This window comes from Glycine max, chromosome 4, assembly GCF_000004515.6.
Source record: "Glycine max cultivar Williams 82 chromosome 4, Glycine_max_v4.0, whole genome shotgun sequence".
Taxonomy (NCBI): Eukaryota; Viridiplantae; Streptophyta; class Magnoliopsida; order Fabales; family Fabaceae; genus Glycine; species Glycine max.
Genome location: NC_016091.4, coordinates 7687087 through 7695493, shown reverse-complemented (window position 1 = coordinate 7695493; position 8407 = coordinate 7687087).

Sequence of the window (8407 nt, the reverse complement as noted above, 5' to 3'; positions counted from 1 at the left end):
CATTAACAACGATTATGCTCCTCTAGAAGCTAGAACAGATTCCTCTGACCTTTTCCACAATCGGGTAGACTGTAGAGAGTATAGAGATGGGATGTTTGTGTAAGAACTCATCTATGAAACAAATATGAATAAACTTAACATCATATTTTAATTTAAAATTAAGGTTTTAATTTATCAGTCTTTTCTTTATTTATATATTTTTTTAATTTTAATCAAGAGAAGACTTTACTCAAACTTCTATTCCAACATATATTATTTACATAGAATTACATGTTTATGGGCAAAATCTAGAAAGCATAACTGTTACAACTCTGATTGCTGTGCTGAAACAGTAGAATACGAATGGCATACAATTTACTATAGAAAGGAGTGCCCAATGTTTACCAGTCTTCTAACAAACGAAAAGAAATTATTGATCGGGATTTTTTTTTTATAAATTATAAATATGTAACAATTCATTCATCTAATCCTCCCATCAAACAGTAAACACTAATTACATGTAAGTTATAAATATTTTGACGACAGCTTTTATGATTATTATCTGAGTTGCCAGGATGTTTGGAAAAGTAGTGCTACGAGAGTTGCTTCTTTTACATTGTTCCTTATACATCAAGAAATTTTTTTCTTTTCTTACAGCCAGTAGAGGGTCCCTCAAATTTAACAAAGCAGAGCATTCTCACTGTTTTAAAGAGACATCTCACTCATCAGGGTGACAAAGGAGAGAGCCAAAAGCTTCCAAAATATCAGAAAATAATGGCACTCAAAATTAGCTCAACGGCCATAAATAATGATCAATAAGATGAAAACACATCCATGTAACAATTATTCAAATTACAAAAACAATTGGGTCGGGGGGTGGGGGTATCTCGATGAATGAAAGCCTCAATATAAAGACTACAATCAAACAAAAGTAAAACAAAACTATTTACAAATTATTGCTACTTGTTCATTCATTTTCATCATCCCTCTTTCAAAACAAATCCGTGCCAATTGCAGAAAGAACATAATACCTCATACAGGGTTTCGAGGCTTTTGACCACCAGGTCGGGGAATAAACAAGACAGCTATGAGTCCACTGGCAAGGGCTGCAACAGCTGCCACACCAAAGGCTGGAGAGTTTCCCCCACCAAATAGCTGATCCCATGGTCCACTTCCCAGGGAAATGTTGGACATTTTAGTGTAATTGATCTCTTTATTATGTTAAAATAAGAGTGCACGCTTGTTTTAATGTAATAACGAGATGCTCGGTTTAGGCAAATTTTGGAAGTTACATGGAAGTCAAATTTTGGAAGTTACATGGAAGTTATTTTTCAAGAAAAGACAGTTTTTTAAAAAGATAAACTTCCATCAACCGCCAACCGTTTTTTTTCAAAGGATAAAACTTCCATAACTTCCTTCAACCGCCAAAAACCACCTGTTCTTTGATTATAAATAATCATCCTGGTTCAGAAAACATAACATGTGAAAAACTCACAAGACCAAAACAAAACTCTTGAATTATAATCTTCTGATTTTATCCGATTGAACAATTTTGGTTGAACCCCGAAATTTGATTCAATCTGAAAGTGTTTATACACGACTTCAGATTTATCCAGGATTATCTCGATTTTCAAAATTAACCAACAAAAGATTGAATCAAATCTTTCGAGATGACGAACGATAGTTCGAAGATGACAAGCAAGTTTGCAAAGTTGGACAAGTTTGAAGGGCAGGATTTCAGAAGATGGCAGAAGAAGATGCACTTTCTCTTGACAACATTGAATGTGGTGTATGTGCTGAGTACACCGATGCCGGTGTATATGGAAGGCGAAACTCTGGATCAAACAAGGAAGCGTTCGAAATGGGAGAACGACGATTACATTTGTCGTGGACACATTCTGAACGGTATGTCTGACTCTCTCTTTGATATTTATCAAAATGTTGAGTCTGCTAAGGAATTATGGGACTCTCTTGAATCCAAGTATATGGCAGAAGATGCCTCAAGTAACAAATTCTTAGTTAGTAATTTCTTTAATTACAAAATGATTGATTCGAGGCCTGTTATGGAGCAATATAATGAACTGCTGCGGATTTTGGGTCAGTTTACTCAACATGATTTGAAAATGGATGAATCCATTGCAGTTTCATCTATAATTGATAAACTGCCTTCTTCTTGGAAAGACTTCAAGCATACCTTGAAACATATGAAGGAAGAGTTGACTCTGGTTCAACTCGGCAGTCATTTCATGATTGAGGAGTCGCTGAGGGCTCAGGAAATTGACAAAGTCAATAATAAAACCGTAGCAGGTTCCTCTTACGTTAATATGGTAGAGGAAAGTGGAACAGTTAAGCAAAATTACAATGCTAAAGGTAACAAACGAAAATTTCAAGGAAATAAGAACAAAGGTCCAAACAAACAGACAAAATTGTCATGTTGGAAGTGTGGGAAACCTGGTCATTTAAAGAGGGATTGTCGGGGTGTTCAAAGGAAAGAACAAGGCTGGTCCAAGTGGGTCTAATGATCCTGAAAAGCAACAAGGTCAGATTGTAGTGAATAATTTTAATTCGAATACGAATTCAAATTATGTATCACTAATATCTGATGCATTCTATGTGCAGGATGACGACGTTGCTTGGTGGTTTGATTCGGGAGCAACAAGCCATGTGTGCAAAGATCGTCGTTGGTTCAAGGAATTTAGACCAATCGATGATGGCTCTATTGTGAAGATGGGCAATGTTGCAACTGAACCAATCCTAGGATTAGGTTGTGTGAATTTAGTTTTTACTTCCGGAAAAAGTTTGTATTTGGATAATGTCTTATTTGTACCTGGTATTCGTAAGAACTTATTGTCTGGTATGGTTTTAAATAATTGTGGTTTCAAGCAAGTACTTGAAAGTGACAAGTACATCTTGTCAAGACATGGTTCGTTTGTTGGATTTGGTTATCGTTGTAATGGAATGTTTAAATTAAACATTGATGTTCCTTTTGTTCATGAATCTGTTTGTATGGCCTCGTGTAGTTCTATAACTAATATGACAAAATCAGAAATTTGGCATGCTAGATTAGGACATGTTCATTACAAAAGATTAAAAGATATGTCAAAAACAAGTATGATTCCTCCTTTTGATATGAACATTGAAAAATGCAAAACTTGCATGTTGACCAAGATCACTAGGAAACCTTTTAAGGATGTTAAAAGTGAGACTAAAGTCTTAGACCTTATTCATAGTGATTTGTGTGATTTGCATGCTACTCCATCATTAGGTCATAAAAAATATCTTGTTACTTTTATTGATGATGCATCAAGGTATTGTTATGTATATTTATTAAATACAAAAGATGAAGCTCTTGATAAATTTAAAATTTATAAGAAAGAGGTAGAACTTCATCAAAATGGGCTAATCAAAACTCTTCGTACGGATAGGGGAGGTGAGTATTATGATCCGGTTTATTTTCAATCTACTGGAATAATACATCAAACTACAGCTCCCTATACACCACAACAGAATGGTGTAGCCGAAAGGAAGAATAGAACCTTGAAAGAAATGGTGAATTCCATGTTATCCTATTCGGGTTTAAGTGAAGGATTTTGGGTGAGGCTATGTTGACAGCCTGTTACTTGTTGAACCGAATTCCTAACAAAAGGAATAAGGTTACCCCATATGAACTTTGGCACAAAAAGACACCAAATTTGAGTTATCTCAAAATTTGGGGATGTAGGGCTGTAGTCAGGCTTACAGAACCTAAAAGGAAAACCATAGGTGAAAGAGGTATAGATTGCATATTTATTGGATATGCTGAACATTCTAAAGTATATAGATTCTATGTGCTAGAATCTAATGATTCTGTTGCTGTGAACTCGGTTATAGAGTCACGGGATGCTATCTTTGATGAACAAAGGTTTACATCTATACCTAGGCCAAAGGACATGAATTCCATGTCGAAAGTCTCAGTTAATATTGAGGATATACCTTTAACTAGTACTGAAACTAGAAAGAGTACGAGAGTAAGAAAAGCTAAGTCATTTGGTGATGACTTTCAACTCTATTTGGTTGAAGGGTCAAGGAATGATATTGAATTTCAATATCAATATTGCCTTAATGTTGAGGAAGACCCAAAGACTTTTAGTGAAGCAATGGCTTCAAGGGATGCTGTATTCTGGAAAGAAGCAATCCAAAGTGAGATGGATTCCATCATGCAAAATAATACATGGAAATTGGTTGACTTACCTCCTGGATGTAAGCCATTAGGATGTAAGATGATCTTTAGGAGAAAGATGAAAGTGGATGGTACTGTTGACAAGTACAAAGCCAGATTGGTTATCCAAGGCTTTAGGCAAAAGGAGGGTATTGATTTTTTCGATACATATGCTCCTGTTGCTAGGATATCCACTATTAGACTGTTGTTAGCACTTGCTGCTATCCACAATCTGATGATTCACCAAATGGATGTGAAAACTGCATTCTTAAATGGTGAATTGGATGAAGAGATATACATGAAACAACCTGAAGGGTTTGTTATGCCAGGAAATGAAAATAAGGTGTGTAAACTGATGAAATCTCTTTATGGCTTGAAACAAGCGCCTAAGCAATGGCATCAAAAATTTGATGAGGTTGTGTTGTCTAGTGGTTTTGTTATAAACCAAGCAGATAAATGTCTATACATCAAGTTTGATACTCATGGCAAAGGAGTTATCATTTGTCTGTATGTAGACGACATGTTGATCTTTGGTACCGACCAAGATCAAGTTGATGAAACTAAGGCATTTTTGTCTTCTAAGTTTGATATGAAAGATATGGGGGAGGCGGATGTGATCTTAGGAATAAAGATCAAACGTGGAAACAATGGTATTTCCATCTCTCAATCACATTATATTGAGAAGATATTGGAGAAATTTAATTTTAAAGATTGTTCTCCGGTAAGTACTCCCATTGATCCTAACCTGAAGCTATTACCTAATAAAGGTGTAGCAGTGTCTCAACTTGAATACTCAAGGGCGATAGGATCACTCATGTATGCAATGATTAGTACTAGGCCTGATATAGCTTATGCTGTTGCTAAACTCAGTAGGTTTACAAGTAATCCTAGTTCTCATCATTGGCAAGCTATGAATAGAGTATTCAAGTACTTAAAGGGAACCATTGACTATGGTTTGACATATACTGGATTTCCTTCGGTTATTGAAGGTTACTCTGATGCAAGTTGGATAACCAATATGGAGGATTATTCATCCACAAGTGGTTGGGTATTCCTCCTTGGAGGAGGTGCTATCTCTTGGGCATCCAAGAAACAGACCTGCATTACAAATTCAACAATGGAATCTGAATTTGTAGCTTTAGCAGCAGCTGGTAAAGAAGCTGAGTGGCTAAGAAATCTAATCTATGAGATTCCATTGTGGCCCAAACCTATACCTCCCATGTCTATCAGGTGTGATAGTCAGGCAACTTTGGCTAAGGCATATAGTCAAGTGTATAATGGGAAGTCTAGACACTTGGGTGTTAGACACAACATGGTTCGGGAGTTAATCATGCATGGTGTGATATCAGTGGAGTTTGTGAGAACTCAGCATAATTTGGCCGATCATTTAACCAAAGGGTTAAGTAGAGATCTCGTAAAAAGGTCAGCTGTGGGATTAGGATTAAAGTCCATCTGAAATCTCTTATGTTAAGATACCCAATTCCCATCTAATATGACATTAGGTGCTGAATTCAATGTGGAAAGCTTAACATGTAGAGATTGGAACACATCATCGAAAGTATCCCAAAAGGAATGTGTTCGGTTCTGTAAGTTAAGGAGGTTGAAGTATAACTTCTCAATGGTTCTTTTGAAAAATTGCATTTACAGGTGCAAGAAAGAAAAGGACTACCTATATAAGCATGAAGTTTAGCCGCTTCAAGAAGCTGGGACTTGGCTTTGATATGCTTATGAAGGATAGGGACACAGGCTAGTAAAACTAGTGTCGAGCAAGAGTAATGTTATAAACTATTGTGCAGATTATCTTCATGTATTCATTATGAATAGAAAGGGTTCAATCCTTAGTGACACCCTGATATTCGAATATTTGAAACGTGTAATTTGCTAAGATGAAATTCAATCGTCACGATATTTCATATATGCAGTAGTTTGTTGTATGTTATGACTTTGGTGATTTGATCGGTAATTACACTAAAATGGGGGAGGTCTGTTGGACATTTTAGTGTAATTGATCTCTTTATTATGTTAAAATAAGAGTGCACGCTTGTTTTAATGTAATAACGAGATGCTCGGTTTAGGCAAATTTTGGAAGTTACATGGAAGTCAAATTTTGGAAGTTACATGGAAGTTATTTTTCAAGAAAAGACAGTTTTTAAAAAAGATAAACTTCCATCAACCGCCAACTGTTTTTTTTCAAAGGATAAAACTTCCATAACTTCCTTCAACCGCTAAAAACCACCTGTTCTTTGATTATAAATAATCATCCTGGTTCAAAAAGCATAACATGTGAAAAACTCACAAGACCAAAACAAAACTCTTGAATTATAATCTTCTGATTTTATCCGATTGAACAATTTTGGTTGAACCCCGAAATTTGATTCAATCTGAAAGTGTTTATACACGACTTCAGATTTATCCAGGATTATCTCGATTTTCAAAATTAACCAACAGGAAACCACCATCTATTTCAAACATTGGTATACATAAGCTCAGCAGCTCAAAATATTCAAATAACTATGCACAAATTAGATCCTTTCACACAAAGTTTCGTTTACAAAAGATAAATCACCATGACCTTAGAACTATAAAATAATTCAGAATTTTTATTATTTGTAAATAATTATACTAGCTGGATTGATATCTGTCAATCAGTTACTTGAAATGTGGTATTTGGAAGAAAACGAAAGTACAAATCAAATTTTCATTAAACCTGCATGATAGTACAAAATAGCCATGCGACTCTGGCTAAATCTCATTGCCTTACTCTGTCTCAAACAGTATCTAATTTCAGACAATGATGGATCAAGGAAAAGTGAATTAACTGAGTAATAATTCGGGCTCATAATGAATGAGCAAAATCAAAATGGAGCCTGAACCGATGCCATAGAGGTCACATCCTGTTGAGTAGGCAATTTGAAGTTCTCAGTGAATTTTGTGTGTCCTTCAATCCAAATTTCATTCAACTAATTTTAAAGGCTTTAACAGGAGTAAGGAAAAGCTTTATTAAGTTGTGCTAAATTTTCTGTTTTCAGGTATATTTCTCTGGAACAAAATGCTCATACTCTCAAGGGCTCTTTCTTATAATCTTTCGTGTGAAACAAATCTTTGATGACCTACCTCCAGTGCAGGTCATGATTTCTTAATGATATCTTCTCAAGAGATATGCAAAGGAATTGAAGATCATTATCGTTTTTTTATGCAGATTGTTTATCTTTATGCCTATTTGAAATAGATTTCTTGTACTCTTGTAATAATGGACAGTTTTTAATTGTCTTATACTGTACAGATGAAAGGTGGGAATAAGTTGACCAAATTAAAAGTTAAAAACATAAGCATGGTCACCTTTGAAAAGGATCCATGTATCAGACACATATCTTGACACACTCTCTAAATTTTTGTCACAATTCCCTTGCCAAAGATTCTGTTTCTTAGTCAAAAGACACATCAGTTGATGGCAATTTGACCCCAGCATGACAATTACTGCACTCATAGTTTTACTCAGAAAAATACCTTGGGAGAGAACTATAAATCATGTTTCGTGTTTAGATTAAGGAAAATTCACAGTACGGGGATCAGAGCCCTATAATTGTACTTCCTGTTGCCATTAATGTTATCAATATCAATTAATTGATTATTCATTTACATATTTCCTTTTATCAAGTGATGTAAAATTGTAACTGTACACATCGACTCAGGACCATTTATGACATTTAACTCAATATATTTTTCGGAGTTTATTAGATATTGTAGATATCTTAATAATGATAATTAAGCAATTTTAGGATTACATAATTAGTTTTTTTTTACTAAATGTAATTTTTTTTTGCTTTTTTTTCCAATGGGATAGTTTTTAAATTATTTCTGAAAAGAAGTAAGTCATAAAAGGTGTCACCAGAGAGCGTAATATCTTATTTTAATTTTTGTTAACTAAAATTGTAAATAATTTTATGATTTTAGTGTAAATTTCTTTTTACAATTTTAAAGTCATAATTTTTTTTATTTTACAACTTTGAAGTCATAAGATATTTTTTTTAATGGATTACGACTTTAAAGTTGTAATTCCTTTTTCTCACGCTATTTTTTTGTTTATATTTTATATTGTTTTGTTTTATTTTTTTTAAAATTGTAAACAATTTTATTTATTTAATTATTAAATAAATATTTTTAATTTTACATGTTATTAGTTTTATTTAATATGTTGTATATTTTAGTAATAATTTAGGACTAATATAA